Below are 21143 nucleotides of genomic sequence, written 5' to 3'. Positions count from 1 at the left end.
TGCAGGTCTGAGGGGCAGGGAGCCGGAGAGGTGGGGGGCAGGGAGCCCGTGTAGCAGGAGGTGCAGGTCTGAGGGGCAGGGAGCCCGTGTAGCAGGAGGTGCAGGTGAGAGGGGGCAGGGAGCCGGGCAGAGGTGGGGGGCAGGGAGCCCGTGTAGCAGGAGGTGCAGGTCTCAGGGGCAGGGAGCCGGAGAGGTGGGGGGCAGGGAGCCCGTGTAGCAGGAGGTGCAGGTCTGAGGGGCAGGGAGCCAGAGAGGTAGGGGGCAGGGAACCTGTGTAGCAGGAGGTGCAGGTCTGAGGGGCAGGGAGCCGGAGAGGTGGGGGGCAGGGAGCCCGTGTAGCAGGAGGTGCAGGTGAGAGGGGGCAGGGAGCCGGAGAGGTGGGGGGCAGGGAGCCCGTGCAGCAGGAGGTGCAGGTCTGAGGGGCAGGGAGCCAGAGAGGTGGGGGGCAGGGAGCCCGTGTAGCAGGAGGTGCAGGTGAGAGGGGGCAGGGAGCCGGAGAGGTGGGGGGCAGGGAGCCCGTGTAGCAGGAGGTGCAGGTCTGAGGGGGCAGGGAGCCGGAGAGGTGGGGGGCAGGGAGCCCGTGTAGCAGGAGGTGCAGGTCTGAGGGGCAGGGAGCCAGAGAGGTGGGGGGCAGGGAGCCCGTGTAGCAGGAGGTACAGGTCTGAGGGGCAGGGAGCCAGAGGGGTAGGGGGCAGGGAGCCCGTGTAGCAGGAGGTGCAGGTCTGACGGGCAGGGAGCCCGGCAGAGGTGGGGGGCAGGGAGCCCATGTAGCAGGAGGTGCAGGTGTGAGGGGCAGGGAGCCCGAGAGGTAGGGGGCAGGGAGCCCGTGTAGCAGGAGGTGCAGGTCTGAGGGGCAGGGAGCCAGAGGGGTAGGGGCAGGGAGCCCGTGTAGCAGGAGGTGCAGGTCTGACGGGCAGGGAGCCGGAGAGGTGGGGGGCAGGGAGCCCGTGTAGCAGGAGGTGCAGGTGTGAGGGGCAGGGAGCCCGAGAGGTAGGGGGCAGGGAGCCCGTGTAGCAGGAGGTGCAGGGAGCCCGAGAGGTAGGGGGCAGGGAGCCCGTGTAGCAGGAGGTGCAGGTGTGAGGGGCAGGGAGCCAGAGAGGTAGGGGGCAGGGAGCCTGTGTAGCAGGACAGGCTGGACATTCTCCGAAGGACGATCCCCCGCCCTTCCCCTCTGTTCCAACTGCTGAAGCCCCTGCCAGCCCTGCCCAGGCCCGGACAGGTCACTTGTGTCCCCTTCCGGACTCCCACCTCACGCCACCAGCCAGGCCACGACCGCTCACCCGCCCTCCTGTCACCAGCTGCCTTCTCCTCTGCCTGACACTGAACGCCAGGCCTCCAGCACAAGCTGGGACCCAGCCTCCTGCCTCCCAGTAACAGCAGCTCTCTCCCCACGCCAGCCTGCTCCGCTCCACGCCATGACCAGGCTCCGCAGTACACAGGCTCACATGGTGCCGCAGAAACAATCCAGCCCCAGGTGGTTCCATCTGCTCCCGGGAATGGCCAGGGAAGGGCCGGCGTGTAGCCCGGTCTTAGTTCACGTCTACACACGCAGCGCTGCAGGGCCAGGGAAGGGTCAGCGTGTAGCCCGGTCTTAGTTCACGTCTACACACGCAGCGCTGCAGGGCCAGGGAAGGGCCGGCGTGTAGCCCGGTCTTAGTTCACGTCTACACGCTCAGCGCTGCAGGGCCAGGGAAGGGTCGGTGTGTAGCCCGGTCTTAGTTCACATCTACACGCGCAGCGCTGCGGGGCCAGGGAAGGGCCGGCGTGTAGACCGGTCTTAGTTCACGTCTACACGCACAGCGCTGCAGGGCTAGGGAAGGGCCGGCGTGTAGACCGGTCTTAGTTCACGTCTACACGCTCAGCGCTGCAGGGCCAGGGAAGGGCCGGCGTGTAGCCCGGTCTTAGTTCACGTCTACACGCTCAGCGCTGCAGGGCCAGGGAAGGGTCGGCGTGTAGACCGGTCTTAGTTCACGTCTACACGCGCAGCGCTGCAGGGCCAGGGAAGGGTCGGCGTGTAGACCGGCCTTAGTTCACGTCTACACGCACAGCGCTGCAGGGCCAGGGAAGGGTCGGCGTGTAGCCCGGTCTTAGTTCACGTCTACACGCACAGCGCTGCAGGGCCAGGGAAGGGCCGGCGTGTAGCCCGGTCTTAGTTCACGTCTACACACGCAGCGCTGCAGGGCCAGGGAAGGGCCGGCGTGTAGACCGGTCTTAGTTCACGTCTACACGCACAGCGCTGCAGGGCCAGGGAAGGGTCGGTGTGTAGCCCGGTTTTAGTTCACGTCTACACACGCAGCGCTGCAGGGCCAGGGAAGGGCCGGCATGTAGCCCGGCCTTAGTTCACGTCTACACGCACAGCGCTGCAGGGCCAGGGAAGGGTCGGCGTGTAGCCCGGCCTTAGTTCACGTCTACACGCACAGCGCTGCAGGGCCAGGGAAGGGCCGGCGTGTAGCCCGGTCTTAGTTCACGTCTACACAAACAGCGCTGCAGGGCCAGGGAAGGGCCGGCGTGTAGCCCGGTCTTAGTTCACGTCTACACACGCAGCGCTGCAGGGCCAGGGAAGGGTCGGCATGTAGACCGGTCTTAGTTCACGTCTACACGCTCAGCGCTGCAGGGCCAGGGAAGGGCCGGCGTGTAGCCCGGTCTTAGTTCACGTCTACACGCTCAGCGCTGCAGGGCCAGGGAAGGGTCGGCGTGTAGCCCGGTCTTAGTTCACGTCTACACGCGCAGCGCTGCAGGGCCAGGGAAGGGTCGGCGTGTAGACCGGCCTTAGTTCACGTCTACACGCACAGCGCTGCAGGGCCAGCGAAGGGCCGGCGTGTAGACCGGTCTTAGTTCACGTCTACACGCACAGTGCTGCAGGGCCAGGGAAGGGCCGGCGTGTAGACCGGTCTTAGTTCACGTCTACACACGCAGCGCTGCAGGGCCAGGGAAGGGTCGGTGTGTAGCCCGGTCTTAGTTCACGTCTACACAAACAGCGCTGCAGGGCCAGGGAAGGGCCGGCGTGTAGCCCGGTCTTAGTTCACGTCTACACGCACAGCGCTGCAGGGCCAGGGAAGGGTCGGCGTGTAGACCGGTCTTAGTTCACATCTACACGCACAGCGCTGCAGGGCCAGGGAAGGGTCGGCGTGTAGCCCGGCCTTAGTTCACGTCTACACACGCAGCGCTGCAGGGCCAGGGAAGGGTCGGTGTGTAGCCCGGTCTTAGTTCACGTCTACACACGCAGCGCTGCAGGGCCAGGGAAGGGTCGGTGTGTAGCCCGGTTTTAGTTCACGTCTACACACGCAGCGCTGCAGGGCCAGGGAAGGGCCGGCGTGTAGCCCGGTCTTAGTTCACGTCTACACGCTCAGCGCTGCAGGGCCCGGGAAGGGTCGGCGTGTAGCCCGGTCTTAGTTCACGTCTACACGCGCAGCGCTGCAGGGCCAGGGAAGGGCCGGCATGTAGCCCGGCCTTAGTTCACGTCTACACGCACAGCGCTGCAGGGCCAGGGAAGGGTCGGCGTGTAGCCCGGCCTTAGTTCACGTCTACACGCACAGCGCTGCAGGGCCAGGGAAGGGTCGGCGTGTTGACCGGTCTTAGTTCACGTCTACACGCACAGCGCTGCAGGGCCAGGGAAGGGTCGGTGTGTAGACCGGCCTTAGTTCACGTCTACACGCGCAGCGCTGCAGGGCCAGGGAAGGGTCGGCGTGTAGACCGGTCTTAGTTCACATCTACATGCACAGCGCTGCAGGGCCAGGGAAGGGTCGGCGTGTAGCCCGGCCTTAGTTCACGTCTACACGCGCAGCGCTGCAGGGCCAGGGAACGGTCGGCGTGTAGACCGGCCTTAGTTCACGTCTACACGCACAGCGCTGCAGGGCCAGGGAAGGGTCGGCGTGTAGCCCCGCCTTAGGGCACGTCTACACGCACAGTGCTGCAGGGCCAGGGAAGGGCCGGCGTGTAGACCGGTCTTAGTTCACGTCTACACGCGCAGCGCTGCAGGGCCAGGGAAGGGTCGGCGTGTAGACCGGCCTTAGTTCACATCTACACGCACAGCGCTGCAGGGCCAGGAAAGGGTCGGTGTGTAGCCCGGTCTTAGTTCACGTCTACACGCGCAGCGCTGCAGGGCCAGGGAAGGGTCGGCGTGTAGCCCGGCCTTAGTTCACGTCTACACGCTCAGCGCTGCAGGGCCAGGGAAGGGTCGGCGTGTAGCCCGGTCTTAGTTCACGTCTACACGCGCAGCGCTGCAGGGCCAGGGAAGGGTCGGCGTGTAGCCCGGCCTTAGTTCACGTCTACACGCGCAGCGCTGCAGGGCCAGGGAAGGGTCGGCGTGTAGCCCGGCCTTAGTTCACGTCTACACACGCAGCGCTGCAGGGCCAGGGAAGGGTCGGCGTGTAGACCGGTCTTAGTTCACGTCTACACGCGCAGCGCTGCAGGGCCAGGGAAGGGTCGGCGTGTAGACCGGCCTTAGTTCACATCTACACGCTCAGCGCTGCAGGGCCAGGGAAGGGCCGGCGTGTAGACCGGTCTTAGTTCACATCTACACGCTCAGCGCTGCAGGGCCAGGGAAGGGTCGGTGTGTAGCCCGGCCTTAGTTCACGTCTACACGCGCAGCGCTGCAGGGCCAGGAAAGGGTCGGCGTGTAGACCGGCCTTAGTTCACGTCTACACACGCAGCGCTGCAGGGCCAGGGAAGGGTCGGTGTGTAGCCCGGCCTTAGTTCACGTCTACACGCGCAGCGCTGCAGGGCCAGGGAAGGGTCGGCGTGTAGACCGGTCTTAGTTCACGTCTACACGCGCAGCGCTGCAGGGCCAGGGAAGGGTCGGTGTGTAGCCCGGCCTTAGTTCACGTCTACACGCTCAGCGCTGCAGGGCCAGGGAAGGGTCGGTGTGTAGCCCGGCCTTAGTTCACGTCTACACACGCAGCGCTGCAGGGCCAGGGAAGGGTCGGCGTGTAGACCGGCCTTAGTTCACGTCTACACGCGCAGCGCTGCAGGGCCAGGGAAGGGTCGGCGTGTAGACCGGCCTTAGTTCACGTCTACACGCTCAGCGCTGCAGGGCCAGGGAAGGGTCGGCGTGTAGACCGGCCTTAGTTCACGTCTACAGGCTCAGCGCTGCAGGGCCAGGGAAGGGTCGGTGTGTAGACCGGTCTTAGTTCACATCTACACGCTCAGCGCTGCAGGGCCAGGGAAGGGTCGGCGTGTAGACCGGTCTTAGTTCACGTCTACACGCTCAGCGCTGCAGGGCCAGGGAAGGGTCGGCGTGTAGCCCGGCCTTAGTTCACGTCTACAGGCTCAGCGCTGCAGGGCCAGGGAAGGGTCGGCGTGTAGACCGGCCTTAGTTCACGTCTACACGCTCAGCGCTGCAGGGCCAGGGAAGGGTCGGCGTGTAGACCGGCCTTAGTTCACATCTACACGCTCAGCGCTGCAGGGCCAGGGAAGGGTCGGCGTGTAGACCGGCCTTAGTTCACGTCTACACGCTCAGCGCTGCAGGGCCAGGGAAGGGTCGGCGTGTAGACCGGCCTTAGTTCACATCTACACGCGCAGCGCTGCAGGGCCAGGGAAGGGTCGGCGTGTAGACCGGCCTTAGTTCACGTCTACACGCTCAGCGCTGCAGGGCCAGGGAAGGGTCGGCGTGTAGACCGGCCTTAGTTCACGTCTACAGGCTCAGCGCTGCAGGGCCAGGGAAGGGTCGGTGTGTAGACCGGTCTTAGTTCACATCTACACGCTCAGCGCTGCAGGGCCAGGGAAGGGTCGGCGTGTAGACCGGTCTTAGTTCACGTCTACACGCTCAGCGCTGCAGGGCCAGGGAAGGGTCGGCGTGTAGCCCGGCCTTAGTTCACGTCTACTCGCACAGCGCTGCAGGGCCAGGGAAGGGTCGGCGTGTAGACCGGCCTTAGTTCACATCTACACGCTCAGCGCTGCAGGGCCAGGGAAGGGTCGGCGTGTAGACCGGCCTTAGTTCACATCTACACGCTCAGCGCTGCAGGGCCAGGGAAGGGTCGGCGTGTAGACCGGCCTTAGTTCACATCTACACGCTCAGCGCTGCAGGGCCAGGGAAGGGTCGGTGTGTAGCCCGGCCTTAGTTCACGTCTACACGCTCAGCGCTGCAGGGCCAGGGAAGGGCCGGCGTGTAGCCCAGTTTCCCGCTCACCTGGAGCTCAGGTCCGCGTTCCCCAGCCTGCGAAGATGCTGCGTGGCCTGCCTGGCTGCTCCAGTGGCGCAGGGACGCGGCTGCCCAAGCTCTTTCCTCCGCCCGGGGCTGGGAGGGACCCGCCAGAGCAGGCCATGCGACCCGCCCCACCCCGTGCCGCCACGCCAGACGCGCCTGCCTCGCCGGCATGAATGGGCCTCAGAGCCACTGCGGGGGCTGGGAAGGGCTGACAGGCCTTGAGCAAACAGCAGGGCGGGAGCTGAGAGGGAGCCCAGCTCCGTGACTGCTCCCAACCCTCAGGAATGCACGAGAGAGCCAGCCGCGGGCAGACTGCGTGCGAGGCCCAGGCCCCCTCCTCGCCAGGCACGGGCCGGGAAGGGTTAACACTGCCAGCTGGGGCAACGAGGGGCCCTGCAGAACTGGGGGGGGGTGAGGGAAAGGACAAGGACTCAGCAATCCCCCTTCCACGCCTGCCCGTCTCCATGCTCGGAGCCTCCGTACAGCCTCCCCTTGCCTGGAGCACTGGGAGCTCAGCACGGACACAGCCTGCTCTGCCTCCTGTCCTTGCGGACACCCGGCGTTCTGCCCTTCCTGCCCCCATCTGCCCTGCTTCCCCTTCCGCTTGCCTCCCCTGCCGCTGGGACAGCCTCTCCCCCACCCCTGCAGGGCCCTTCCCCCTCGCTGGGGCAGGGGCCTGCCTCAAACCAAAGCACCAAGCTGCTGTGCGAGTACCACTGTCAGGGCAGGGCCAGAGCCAAGCGCGGACACTGGCACCAGCCTTGGTGGGCCAGTGAGTGGCCAGCCTGCTACCCAGGCTGGCTCCTGAGCCAGAGCCAAGAGCCAAGAGTCCGCCTGGCACTAAGGTGGGGAACCAACGATGGGGATGGGTCAGTTCTACAGAGCCAGCTGGGTGGCCTTGTGTGAGCAGCATGTGATTTAATGCCACATGCCCGGCCACAATACGGCCACGTCACAATTCGGCCACGTGCCAGGCCACAAGATGGCCATGTGCCAAGTCACACTATAGTCACGTGGCAAGTCACAATACGGCCACGTGCCAGGCCACAATACGGCCACGTGCCAGGCCACAATATGGCCATGTCACAATACAGCCACGTGCCAGGCCACAAGATGGCCATGTGCCAAGTCACACTATAGTCACGTGGCAAGTCACAATACGGCTACGTGCCAGGCCACAATACAGCCATGTGCCAGGCCACAATATGGCCATGTGCCAAGTCACACTATAGTCACGTGGCAAGTCACAATACGGCCACGTGCCAGGCCACAAGATGGCCATGTCACAATACAGCCACGTGCCAGGCCACAATATGGCCATGTGCCAAGTCACACTATAGTCACGTGGCAAGTCACAATACGGTCACGTGCCAGGCCACAATACGGCCACGTGCCAGGCCACAAGATGGCCATGTCACAATACGGCCACGTGCCAGGCCACAATACGGCCACGTGCCAGGCCATCTGGGGGAGCTCTGGGTGCAGGCCAGGCATAAGACGAGACCTCATCCAGGAATGCAGCAGCCTTGGCAGTTTTACAGGTCCTGGGGCAAACCACTGAATGCGAGCTCCCGAGAGCCTCTGCTACGATGCTGCTAGGCGGAGCAGGGCGCAGCATTAGCGAGGCGGCCCCGGGACACTGCCCGGTGCTAGTGCTCCCACTCCGGAAGCGGGGAGAGGGCAGCTACAGGCAAACCAGCCCTGCAGCGAGACGGAAGCCGCTCAGCCCAAGGGAAGGCTCCGGGGTGACTTGGCCGTGCACAAAGCCACGTCCCAGCATCCAGCTACTCGCCCTGAGGCAGCAGAGCGCGAAGAACCCCACTGCCCAGCTGGCTGCCAGGACTCACTCCCTGCCGACGGGGGCAGAGGGGTGCCGGGTGGAGCCAGGTGCACTGGGAGAAGCAAGTTTGGGGACACTCCCAGGTGGCACCAGGAAGGGCTGTGACCCTCTGGAGGGCAAAGACAAAGCTCCAGGGCCCTGGCCCTGACCCACAGGCAAGACAGGGCTTGGGAAAGGGTGCCAGAGAGAAGCCGTGGGGCTCCATCTGCCCCGCCCTGAGGCCAGGCAGCACAGCGTGGGGGAGACAGTGCGGCCAGCGCAGGGTATTTCTGGGGGCTCATGAACTTGTGCTGAGGCCTGGGCCAGGCCAGCTTTGGAAAAGGCAAGACACAAGCCCTTTCCGGCCTCCCAGTTAAACCGCCTGCCTAAGTCTGACCCTCGCCCTGCCTGGGAGCCGCCTTGTGTGCCCCCCCAAGCGCCAGCTGAGGCAAGTGCTGCAGAAATGCCGCTGGCTCAGCCCCCTCCAGACTGCAGGCCAAAGGGGCCCGGGTTCTTCTAGGCATCTCTCGGCTAGTGGCTCCGCACATGCTCCAGCTCCAGGAGTGGAGTCTCTCCTGGGGGGCCCAGCCTGGCCCTAGGGTCCCTGCCTGCCTGACCCAGGCTCGCAAGCTCCACCTGATGAGAGACAAACGCACAGGGCCCCAGGAACACTTCCCACGGGGCCCTGCACTGCACAGAGCCTGGCTCCGGGCCTCTGGCCAAGCCCCCCAGGAATCTGGATCCCCAAGAGACACCTGGGGCCCTGGTGGCACCCACAGCCCCAGGGCAATGAATGGATCATGCCATGGGGGGCTCCTGGGAACAGGAGACAGAGCTGCCCTGGGAGCATGCCCTAGCCTACGGAACTCACTGCCACAGGAGACCATGGCACTCTAAGCTCAGCTCGATGCCTGAGCTCCCTTGCAAGGGCTACTCACTCAGACGTGCTGGTTGAGCCCCAAAGCCCCATTTCCAGCCCCACGGCAGGAGAGAGCAGGGCGCTCACACTGGCACTCTCATCAGCACCTTCCTTTGCAGGAGCCCGGCGCCAGACACCCATCCAGCGCCCGGGCCAGGCACGAGCAATCCCCCTCCCAGCACCAGGCCAGGCGCAGGTCCCAGCTGGGTGGCCCAGTGGAGCTCAGACCCATGGAAAGCGCCTGGCTGGTGGGGGAGCCGGAGGAGCCCATGGCCCATCCGTGGGGACGGACGGGCAAGAGCAGTGCAGCTCTCCCACAGGCCAGAGTGGGCCTGTCACGGGCAATGCTGGGCAGCTGCAGTCCTGCAGGGGCAGCTTTACCTCCATGGGGGGTGTGGGGGAGCCATGGCCCCGCCAGGGCTGGAGGCCTTTCCTTAGGTGCAGCAGGGAGGCGGGTGGCTCTCCGGGGCCAGGGTACAGCCTGCCCCTTCCCATGAGTAGGACCTGCTCCAGCCAGCAGCCTGGATTAGCCTCGCTCAGGGACAGAGCCCTGCCGCTTCCAGAGCTCAACGGACCTTTGTGAGGCCAGGGAATGAGAGATCAGCCGCTCCCCAGCGACAGCCTCGGGAGGAACTCACCCAGTAGTGAGGACAGAACCCAGGAACTGGCTGCACTAACCACTAGACCCCACTCCCCTTTCAGAGCCAGGAGACAACCCAGGAGGCCTGGCTCCCAGGCCTGCTGCTCTAACCACTAGACCATTTCTCCTTGCTTGGTATTGGAACCTCCCACATCTCAGTCTGGGCCCTGGCTCTGCAGGGCAAGGCCCCGACCTGCACTCTGGGCTCTCCAGCCCCATAGTCTCTGGGGGCAGAGCCCAGCAGTTTGGGGAGCTGAGTGCAGGCAGCATACCTCTCCCTTCCCCCCACGTAGCTACTGCCCGGCGGGTCCCATCGCTGCTGGAAGAAGGGACGCGCGGGGTGCAGCGGGGGTAGCACAGACCTTTGGCTGGCTGGGGCAGGTTCTTTGGGGTCTGCTTGGGGCTCTGAGCAGCTTGTTTGCAGACAGTGATCTAGACGGATGTGTAGCTACTTGGGCAGCTGCAGCTATGTCAACTCCATGGCAAGCTGCTGCCAGGAAGCCCCAGATGGCCGCTGGGCACAGCTCTGCCAAGTGCTACCGGGCACAGGCTGCTCCATGTGGCTCACCGGGGCTCAGACCCTGCCTTGCGAGCTGCTGCTAGCTGCTGCAGGAGACGCCTGAGCATCCGGGGCAGAACTAGGTGCTGACTCACCCAGGAAGGGTAAAAGGAGCCCCCTCGGCACATACCCACCCTGTCCTGGGTCCTGTCCCACACAGGCTCCTCCAGGAGCTGCAGAAAATTCCAGTGGCTGTGGAAATTCTGAGTCCCCGTCCCAGGGTTATAAATTACAGCTCCGCAAGCACTCTGCTGGCTGCCAGGAGCCCCGGGCAGCAAACTCAACACATGCTACACACAGCTCCACAGCCGCTACACTGCCCAACACCACACTGCTGTGCACCAAGAACCCTGCCCAGGCCCAACGGAGCACACAGCCAAAACACGCTGCACGCTGCGCGCCCCCCATCCACACCATGTGACCGACACTGCACAATTCCAACATCCTGTACCCCTCCCCAACCTCCCGCCCGCACAGCCCTGCACACGGGACAGGGCCTGGGGGAGGGGAAGTGCACAAAGTCTCCTCCCACCGCCCTGCCCTGCCCTGCCCTGCCCTGCGAGGAGTGTGCGGTGCTTAGAAGTGCCACGCGCCCCTGGCAGGGCTGGAGGAGACTTGGCGTGCTCCCCTGCCCCCAGGCCAATCAGGTGGGGTGAGGAAGCATGGAAGTGTCCTGGCCCCACCCCTTCCACCCGAGGCCCCACCCCATATGGGGCAGCCCAGGGCCACTTCAAAAATTTCTGAAGTGGCCCCTGGTCAAAAATTATTGCCCACCCCGGCACTAGACACACACTCCCACTACACAGCCCTCTTCCAGCTACACAATGCACAAGTCCGAGGGGGAGCCGGGTTAGTCCGTAACGGAAAAAACTGAAAACACGAGTGGCCCTGGAGCACCTTAGGCCACGTCCAGACTACACCCCTGTCGGCAGAGAGGCGTAAATGAAGCACTTCGAAAGTGCAAATGAAGCCGGGATTTGAATTTCCCGCGCTTCCTTTGCATAATCACGTCATGGCGCTCTTTCGAAAAAGCGCTCTCTCGAAACTGGAACCGCAGTCTAGATGCGGTTCTTTCAAAACGGGGCGCTTGTTCGAAAGATCCTGTAAAACCTCATTTCTGGAGGTTTTACACGATCTTTCGAAAAAGGCTTCTATTTTCAAAAGAACCGCGTCTAGACTGCGGTTCCAGTTTCGAGAGAGCGCTTTTTCGAAAGAGCGCCATGACGTGATTATGCAAAGGAAGCGCGGGAAATTCAAATCCCGGCTTCATTTGCACTTTCGAAGTGCTTCATTTACGCCTCTCTGCCGACAGGGGTGTAGTCTGGACGTGGCCTAAGAGACTGTCAAAAGATACAGAAATAGCATCCGGAGCCTCCTGGGCACAGCCCATCATGTCGTCCACAACTCCTGTCCCCGGCACACACTTAGTCCACAGCCCCGCAACACACTCTACCCAACCCCCACTGCAGACTGCACCTCACCATCCCCCACCTCCACACAGTGCACCCCCACCATTCCCGCACCCATACCACTGTACCCCTACCATTCCCTCCACCCATACCACTGAACCTCACCATCCCCCCACCCCTCACACAGTGCACCCCACCATTCCCGCACCCATACCACTGTACCCCTACCATTCCCTCCACCCCTCACACAGTGCACCCCCACCATTCCCGTACCCATACCACGGTACCCCTACCATTCCCTCCACCCCTCACACAGTGCACCCCACCATTCCCGTACCCATACCACTGTACCCCTACCATTCCCTCCACCCATATCACTGCACCTCACCATCCTCCCACCCCTCACACAGTGCACCCCCACCATTCCCGCACCCATACCACTGTACCCCTACCATTCCCTCCACCCATACCACTGAACCTCACCATCCCCCCACCCCTCACACAGTGCACCCCACCATTCCCGCACCCATACCACTGTACCCCTACCATTCCCTCCACCCATATCACTGCACCTCACCATCCCCCCACCCCTCACACAGTGCACCCCCACCATTCCCGCACCCATACCACTGTACCCCTACCATTCCCTCCACCCATACCACTGAACCTCACCATCCCCCCAACCCTCACACAGTGCACCCCACCATTCCCACACCCATACCACTGCACCTCACCATCCCCCCACCCCTCACACAGTGCACCCCCACCATTCCCGCACCCATACCACTGTACCCCTACCATTCCCTCCACCCATACCACTGAACCTCACCATCCCCCCACCCCTCACACAGTGCACCCCACCATTCCCGTACCCATACCACCGCACCTCACCATCCCCCCACCCCTCACACAGTGCACCCCCACCATTCCCACACCCATACCACTGTACCCCTACCATTCCCTCCACCCATATCACTGCACCTCACCATCCCCCCACCCCTCACACAGTGCACCCCCACCATTCCCACACCCATACCACTGTACCCCCACCCCTCACACAGTGTAACCCAACTATCCTCCCATCCTTACCCACTTCACCCCGCCACAATTCTCCCCTGCATCCCCAGCGGTACCCACTGCGCCCCCACAATCCTCCATTCTTACCCACTGCACCCCCCCACCATCTCTCTCATACCGACTGCGCCCCCCACCATTCCCCTCCCCTTACTCACTACACATCCCCCCCCCCCCCACACACACGCGCGCGCGCGCAACCTCTCCAGGAAAACGGGCCACGTTTTAGGGCAGCGGGGAACAAACCCAAATCGTCGCCCCTTCCCCCGAACTGGGCCCGAGGCTGCGGCGATGGGCTCCCGCACAAAGCGGACGGAGCCCGCCCATCGCCAGCGGCGCCCCCCGCGCTCGGGCCGGCTGTTACCTGCGCCCCTCTCCGGCCAGCCGCGCCGCGCTGCGGGACGTGAGATGGGGCTCGCTGCGGGGTGGGGCCGGTCCGGCCCCTCTCTCCGCCCCCGGCCGGAGCAATGCGGAGCGGGGGGCGGCCCCGGTCGCACCGCGGCCTCTGGGCGCTGCGAGAACCGGGTCCAGCCCCCTCGCTCCGCACCGCCCGCGGCCTTGGGGGGCAGCCCCACAACCCCACCCCGGCACAGTGTTGGGGGGCAGCCCCGCCCCAGCAGCGCCTGGTGTTAAAGGGGGAGCCCCGCAACCCCACCCCGGCACAGTGGGGGGGGGGGGCAGCCCCGCCCCAGCAGCGCCTGGTGTTAAAGGGGGAGCCCCACAACCCCACCCCGGCACAGTGTTGGGGGGCAGCCCCGCCCCAGCAGCGCCTGGTGTTAAAGGGGGAGCCCCGCAACCCCACCCCGGCACAGTGTTGGGGGGCAGCCCCGCCCCAGCCGGCTCCTGGTGTTAAAGGGGGAGCCCCGCAACCCCACCCCGGCACAGTGTTGGGGGGCAGCCCCGCCCCAGCCGGCTCCTGGTGTTAAAGGGGGAGCCCCGCAACCCCACCCCGGCACAGTGTTGGGGAGCAGCCCCGCCCCAGCAGCGCCTGGTGTTAAAGGGGGAGCCCCACAACCCCACCCCGGCACAGTGTTGGGGGGCAGCCCCGCCCCAGCAGCGCCTGGTGTTAAAGGGGGAGCCCCGCAACCCCACCCCGGCACAGTGTTGGGGAGCAGCCCCGCCCCAGCAGCGCCTGGTGTTAAAGGGGGAGCCCCACAACCCCACCCCGGCACAGTGGGGGGGGGCAGCCCCGCCCCAGCAGCGCCTGGTGTTAAAGGGGGAGCCCCACAACCCCACCCCGGCACAGTGTTGGGGGGCAGCCCCGCCCCAGCCGGCTCCTGGTGTTAAAGGGGGAGCCCCGCAACCCCACCCCGGCACAGTGTTGGGGGGCAGCCCCGCCCCAGCAGCGCCTGGTGTTAAAGGGGGAGCCCCGCAACCCCACCCCGGCACAGTGTTGGGGGGCAGCCCCGCCCCAGCCGGCTCCTGGTGTTAAAGGGGGAGCCCCACAACCCCACCCCGGCACAGTGTTGGGGGGCAGCCCCGCCCCAGCAGCGCCTGGTGTTAAAGGGGGAGCCCCGCAACCCCACCCCGGCACAGTGTTGGGGGGCAGCCCCGCCCCAGCCGGCTCCTGGTGTTAAAGGGGGAGCCCCACAACCCCACCCTGGCACAGTGGGGGGGGCAGCCCCACCCCAGCCGGCTCCTGGTGTTAAAGGGGGAGCCCCACAACCCCACCCTGGCACAGTGGGGGGGGGCAGCCCCGCCCCAGCCGGCTCCTGGTGTTAAAGGGGGAGCCCCGCAACCCCACCCTGGCACAGTGGGGGGGGGTAGCCCCACAACCCCACCCTGGGCCAGCGGGGGGGGGGGGAACCCTGCAACCCCACCCAGACAGTGTTCCGGGGGCAGCTCCACCTCAGCCAGCTCCAGCTGTTAAAGGGGGAAGCCCCACAACCCCCCCGGTCAGTGTTGGGGGGCAGCCCCACAACCCCCCCGGGTCAGTGTTGCTGCAGGGGGAATCCCACCCCAGCCAGCACTGGGTGTTGGAGGGCGGCAGCCCTACGCGGGTGGGGCTGTGTATGGGTCCCCTCTGATAGGTCTGGGGGCTCTGCTTGTCCAAGCGGCCCATTCTGCCCTGGTCCCAGGAGTGTCTGGGAACAAGGCCCCCCCAGAGGAGCAGGGAGGGCTCAGGATCCCCATCACCCCAGAGGGGTCCCAGAGGCAGCCCCCAGGCCAGGGACTGAAGGGCGGAGAACTGATCCCTGAGCCGGCCGAGGGCCAAGGCCTTTCCCGTGGAGAGCAGCAGCCCAGTCACATCCCCACATTCCTTCTACATTGCATCAAGGCAGCAGCATCCCGGGCTCTGGGCCGCCTGGCTACCAGCCCTCGCCAGCAACAGCAGCGCCAGCCGCCGCTTGGAAGCTGGTCTTCGGGGGCCCTCTGTCTGGCAGGCAGTCACTGCACAGCCAGGACCGTCCCATCTCTGCGCCTGGAGCCTGCCTCTCCAGGCCCCGCTGCTTCTTTCACAGCGGGCTCTTCCTGGCTCCTGAGCCGCGGAGCTCTGGCACAGAACCATTTGGGCAAACTCTGCGTCGGCTGTGCCGGGAGCTGGGTTTGGGCCCAGGAGTGTTTGCAATGCGCTGGGGCTGATGAGACGAAACGCTGTTCGGGGCACTGCCCTGCAAGCTGGCGGGGGCAGGCACAGCGAAGCAGGACTCGTCCCTCCATATACGGAGAGATACACGCGCGCGCGCGCACACACACACACACACACACACACACACACACACACACACACACTCCTCCCTCCATATACGGAGAGATACATGCACACACACACACACACACACTCCTCCCTCCATATACGGAGAGATACATGCACACACACACACACACACTCCTCCCTCCATATACGGAGAGATACATGCACACACACACACACACACACACACACACTCGTCCCTCCATATACGGAGAGATACACGCACACACATACACACACACACACACGTCCCTCCATATACGGAGAGATACACGCACACACACACACACACACACACACACACACTCCTCCCTCCATATACGGAGAGATACACGCGCGCGCGCACACACACACACACACACACACACACACACTCCTCCCTCCATATACGGAGAGATACACGCACACACACGCACACACACACACACACACACACTCATCCCTCCATATACGGAGAGATACACGTGCGCACACACACACACACACACACACACACACACACACTCCTCCCTCCATATACGGAGAGATACATGCACACACACACACACACACACACACACTCCTCCCTCCATATACGGAGAGATACATGCACACACACACACACACACACACACTCGTCCCTCCATATACGGAGAGATACACGCACGCACACACACACACACACACACTCGTCCCTCCATATACGGAGAGATACACGCACACACACACACACACACACTCGTCCCTCCATATACGGAGAGATACACGCGCACACACACACACACACACACACACTCCTCCCTCCATATACGGAGAGATACATGCACACACACACACACACACACACTCGTCCCTCCATATACGGAGAGATACATGCACACACACACACACACACACACACACACACTCGTCCCTCCATATACGGAGAGATACACGCACACACACACACACACACACACTCGTCCCTCCATATACGGAGAGATACACGCACACACACACACACACACACTCGTCCCTCCATATACGGAGAGATACATGCACACGCACACACACTCATCCCTCCAAATACGGAGAGATACACGCGCACACACACACACACACACTCGTCCCTCCAAATACGGAGAGATACATGCACACACACACACACACTCGTCCCTCCATATACGGAGAGATACATGCACACACACACACACACACACTCGTCCCTCCAAATACGGAGAGATACACACACACACACACACACATTCATCCCTCCATATATGGAGAGATACACACACAAACACACACTCGTCCCTCCATATACGGAGAGATACACACATACATACACACATACATACACATACACACACACTCATCTCTCCATATACGGAGAGATACACACACGGACACACACACTCGTCCCTCCATATAAAGAGATACATACACACACTCGTCTCTCCATATACGGAGAGAATCATACACATACACACTCTTGTCTCTCCATATACGGAGAGATACATACACATACACACAGATACACACTCTTGTCTCTCCATATACAGAGAGATACATACACATACACACAGATACACACTCTTGTCTCTCCATATACAGAGAGATATATATATACATACACACACATACACACTCTTGTCTCTCCATATACAGAGAGATACATACACATACACACACATACACACTCTTGTCTCTCCATATACGGAGAGATACATACACATACACACAGATACACACTCTTGTCTCTCCATATACAGAGAGATATATATACATATACACACATACACACTCTTGTCTCTCCATATACAGAGAGATACATACACATACACACACATACATGCTCTTGTCTCTCCATATACGGAGAGATACATACACATACACACAGATACACACTCTTGTCTCTCCATATACAGAGAGATATATACACATACACACTCATACACACTCTTGTCTCTCCATATACGGAGAGATATATACACATACACACACATACACGCTCCTGTCTCTCCGTATACAGAGAGATACACACACATACACACTCTTGTCTCTCCATATACGGAGAGATACATACACATACACACACATACACGGTCTTGTCTCTCCATATACGGAGAGATACATACACATACACACTCATACACGCTCTTGTCTCTCCGTATACAGAGAGATACATACACATACACAGATACACACTCTTGTCTCTCCATATACGGAGAGATATATACACATACACACAGATATACACTCATGTCTCTCCATATACAGAGAGATACACACACATACACACACATTCACACTCTTGTCTCTCCATATACGGAGAGATACATACACATACACACACATACACACTCTTGTCTCTCCATATACGGAGAGATACATACACATACGCACACATACACACTCTTGTCTCTCCATATACGGAGAGATACATACACATACACACACATTCACACGCTTGTCTCTCCATATACGGAGAGATACATACACATACACACAGATACACACTCTTGTCTCTCCATATACGGAGAGATACATACACATACACACAGATACACTCTTGTCTCTCCATATACGGAGAGATACATACACATACACACTCATACACGCTCTTGTCTCTCCGTATACAGAGAGATACATACACATACACACTCATACACGCTCTTGTCTCTCCGTATACAGAGAGATACATACACATACACACAGATACACACTCTTGTCTCTCCATATACAGAGAGATACATACACATACACACTCTTGTCTCTCCATATACAGAGAGATACATACACATACACACACATTCACATGCTTGTCTCTCCGTATACGGAGAGATACATACACATACACACAGATACACACTCTTGTCTCTCCATATACAGAGAGATACATACACACTCTTGTCTCTCCATATACAGAGAGATACATACACATACACACACATACACACTCTTGTCTCTCCATATACAGAGAGATACATACACATACACACACATTCACACTTGTCTCCCCATATACGGAGCGATACATACTCATACACACACATACACACTCTTGTCTCCCCATATACGGAGCGATACATACACATACACACACATACACACTCTTGTCTCCCCATATACGGAGCGATACATACACATACACACTCTTGTCTCCCCATATACGGAGCGATACATACACATACACACTCACAAACATTCATCTCTCCATATTCGGAGAGATAGATACACACACACACACACACACACACACACACACTCTCGTCTCTCCATGTGCGGAGGTGCCAAAGGAATTTCTTTAACACCTAACTCTGGGACACAGAGGTGCCAGCCCCCAGCCCCTGCCAACCACACTGGGCAAGGTGGGAGTCCCCCATGACCTGAGCCCGCCTGGGCAGCAGGAACCGTTTGTCCGCCCTGTTGGGAGTGGTGCGCGCTGCCCTGCCCATGCGGGTTGGGGGGAAGGGGCCTGTGTTGGTAGCTGTTGGTGCAGCGAGGTCACAGACGTGACCACGGGAGGCTCTTTGGCTAGAAAAGGCTCCTCAGAAGCCCCATTAACCCATGGAAGGGTAAAGTGGGTGCCCTAGACTGGCTCCTGTTGCCCCCGCCCCGGAGTTTCTAATGGCTGTAGCAGGTTGTCCGGGCAAGGGAGTCTGTCTCTCCATGCTCCAGTCTGTGGCGCTCTGTGAGTAACAATGAAACTCACTGTCGTTTGCTGCACCCGGGTCAGTCAGAGAAGCAAGGAAGAGAGACCACGGCATGTTCCCAGGCCCCAGGCCCCAGGCCTAGTGTATGTTGGCAGGCTGCCAAAGCTCTGTGATTCATTACCAGCACTCAAGGGGAGGGAGAGCCTAGGACTGGGATAGCAGGGGGCAGTGGGGGGCAGGATTGGGGGCACCAGCAAAGCTGGGGCCAGCATCCCAGGGCTAAGTAACATGGCTGAGGAGGTCAAGATTAGGGGCACTGGCAGAGGATGGATCAATCAGTAATTGCCCTCTTCTGTTCAGTGCCTCTCAAGGGCAGCTGGCCACTACCATTACGAGAAGACTAGATGCTGGGCTAGCGGGACCATTGGTCTGGCCCAGTGGGGCTGTCCTTATGGGTCGAGCCGTACAGCCTCAAGTGACCTCACAGAGAAAAATGACAAAAGCCAGAAACACCCTTTCACACGTGGGTGAACATTTCATAAAATGACGGCTTCTGGGTGCAGCTAGGCCAGGAACCCAGGAGAGCAGGAGCAACTAGAGATTTAGCACTAAGCAGAACACAGGATCTGGTCTGGCAGATGAATGCAGCCGGACTGCTTGGTAGCAGTGACCATAACATAATCAAATTGTACATCCCCATGGAGAGAAAACCTCACCACCAGCTCACCACAGCAGCACTGAATTTCAGAAAAAGGAACAACCACACAAAAATGGGGAAGTCAGTTAAATGGAAATGTAAAATCCCGGCGAGCTGCATGGCAGTATTTTAAAGACATGTACTAGAGACTCAATTTAAATACTCCAAATTAAAGACGGTAGAAACAGAGCCAAAAAAGGGCCACTGGGAATAAAGAACAAAAGAAAAGAAGCAGGAAGCATCAGAAAGGCAGTCATTACAAAATGGAAGTTAAATTCGAGTGAGGAAAAGAGGACCATAAACTCTGGCAAGTGAAGTTGTGATGGCGCAGTCGGGGTCCCCCCCCCCCCCGATCCTGCCCCCCCGGAGCAGCAAGAACAGGCTCCGCCAGTCAGTAGAACGGGGGGTTTATTGCTCCTCTGGGATCCAGCCCAGCACAGACGTGACGTGTCTGCAGGAGCCAGGGCCAGGATGCCTCAGCCCCCTTGAGATGGGTCCCTGGGCCCCTAGACTCCAGCCCTTCCTTAGTCTGTCCACTTCATGGTTCCGGCCAAAGACTGCCCCTTCCCCCCAACTCCCTTCCTTTGTTCCGTCCCTTCCCTTAGCCGGTAGGACTGGTTCGGTCACTGTCATGGGGGCCCTCAAGGTGGTGCCCCCCCGGCACTGGGCCGTGCTTACAGACAGAGGCCAGTAGGGGTCACCCACAGCCCACAGCCCAAGCACAGCGACCAGCAAGGTACTGACACTGCATCACAGAAGTATAAAAATACAATTAGGAAGACACACCAACAATCTGAAGAACAGCTAGCCAAAGACTCAAACAATAACAGGAAAAAAGCACATCAGAAGCAGGGAAGCTGCTAAACACCCAGTGGGACCACAGGACGATCGAGCTGCTAAAGGAGCCCTCAATAAGGGCACTGCGGAGCAGCTCAATTAATTCTTTGCATCCGTCTTCGTGGCTGAGGATGTGAAGGAGATTCTCAAACCTGAGCCATTAAGTGGCCAGCCTGAGGGAACTGTCTCAGACTCAGGTGTCATCAGAAGAGGCTTTGAAACTAACCGATCAATTAAACACTAAGCAGCCACCCCAGAGTTCTGAAGGAGCACAAATGAGAAAGGGCAGAGCTACTAAGTGCAGTATGAAACAAAAACCAGGGCTGCGCAGCACTTGAAAGACTAACAAGATGGTTTCTTAGGTGATGAGCTTTCGTGGGCCAGACCCAAGTGCAGTATGGAACTGTAGGGGGGCAGCTGCCCCAGTCTTGCCACAAAAGGGTTAAAAGCAGGCTGGAGGATGCCTGCATAAACACAGTCAATCAGGGCACAGGGAGAGACAGCCAATCAGGGCCAGGCGGGGCCCTATAAAAGGGCTGCAGATGGAGGCGCTGCTCTCTCTTGCCCTGACTAGCAAGGCAGAAGGACTTGTGTCCCAGTGGGGAAGGGGAAGGTACCAGCAGCACCTTGGAGAGAGCAGGGCTGGCAGGCTCAGGGAAGCCAGAGAGAAGCTTCAGTCTGATACTTTCCAAGCTGTAGGCCAGAGGTCAGCAACCTTTCCGAAATGGTGCCGAG

The 21143-nt window shown here is 60.7% G+C and overlaps 1 protein-coding gene across 1 annotated transcript in view; it reads right to left on the bottom strand.

Annotated features, from left to right (window-relative positions):
- Positions 1–12922, bottom strand: part of LOXL3 (lysyl oxidase like 3) — a 56414-nt gene extending 43492 nt beyond the window's left edge. Inside the window, 1 exon segment of the mRNA XM_075916053.1 lies at positions 12812–12922. The gene's annotated coding sequence lies outside the window, so the exon portion shown is untranslated.
- Between the last annotated feature and the right edge of the window lie 8221 nt (positions 12923–21143).

The sequence above is a fragment of the Pelodiscus sinensis genome, unplaced genomic scaffold, assembly GCF_049634645.1.
Source record: "Pelodiscus sinensis isolate JC-2024 unplaced genomic scaffold, ASM4963464v1 ctg84, whole genome shotgun sequence".
In the NCBI taxonomy this organism is placed as follows: Eukaryota; Metazoa; Chordata; order Testudines; family Trionychidae; genus Pelodiscus; species Pelodiscus sinensis.
The sequence above is the reverse complement of the archived record's forward strand: the minus strand, read 5'-3'. Positions and strand labels throughout refer to the sequence as shown.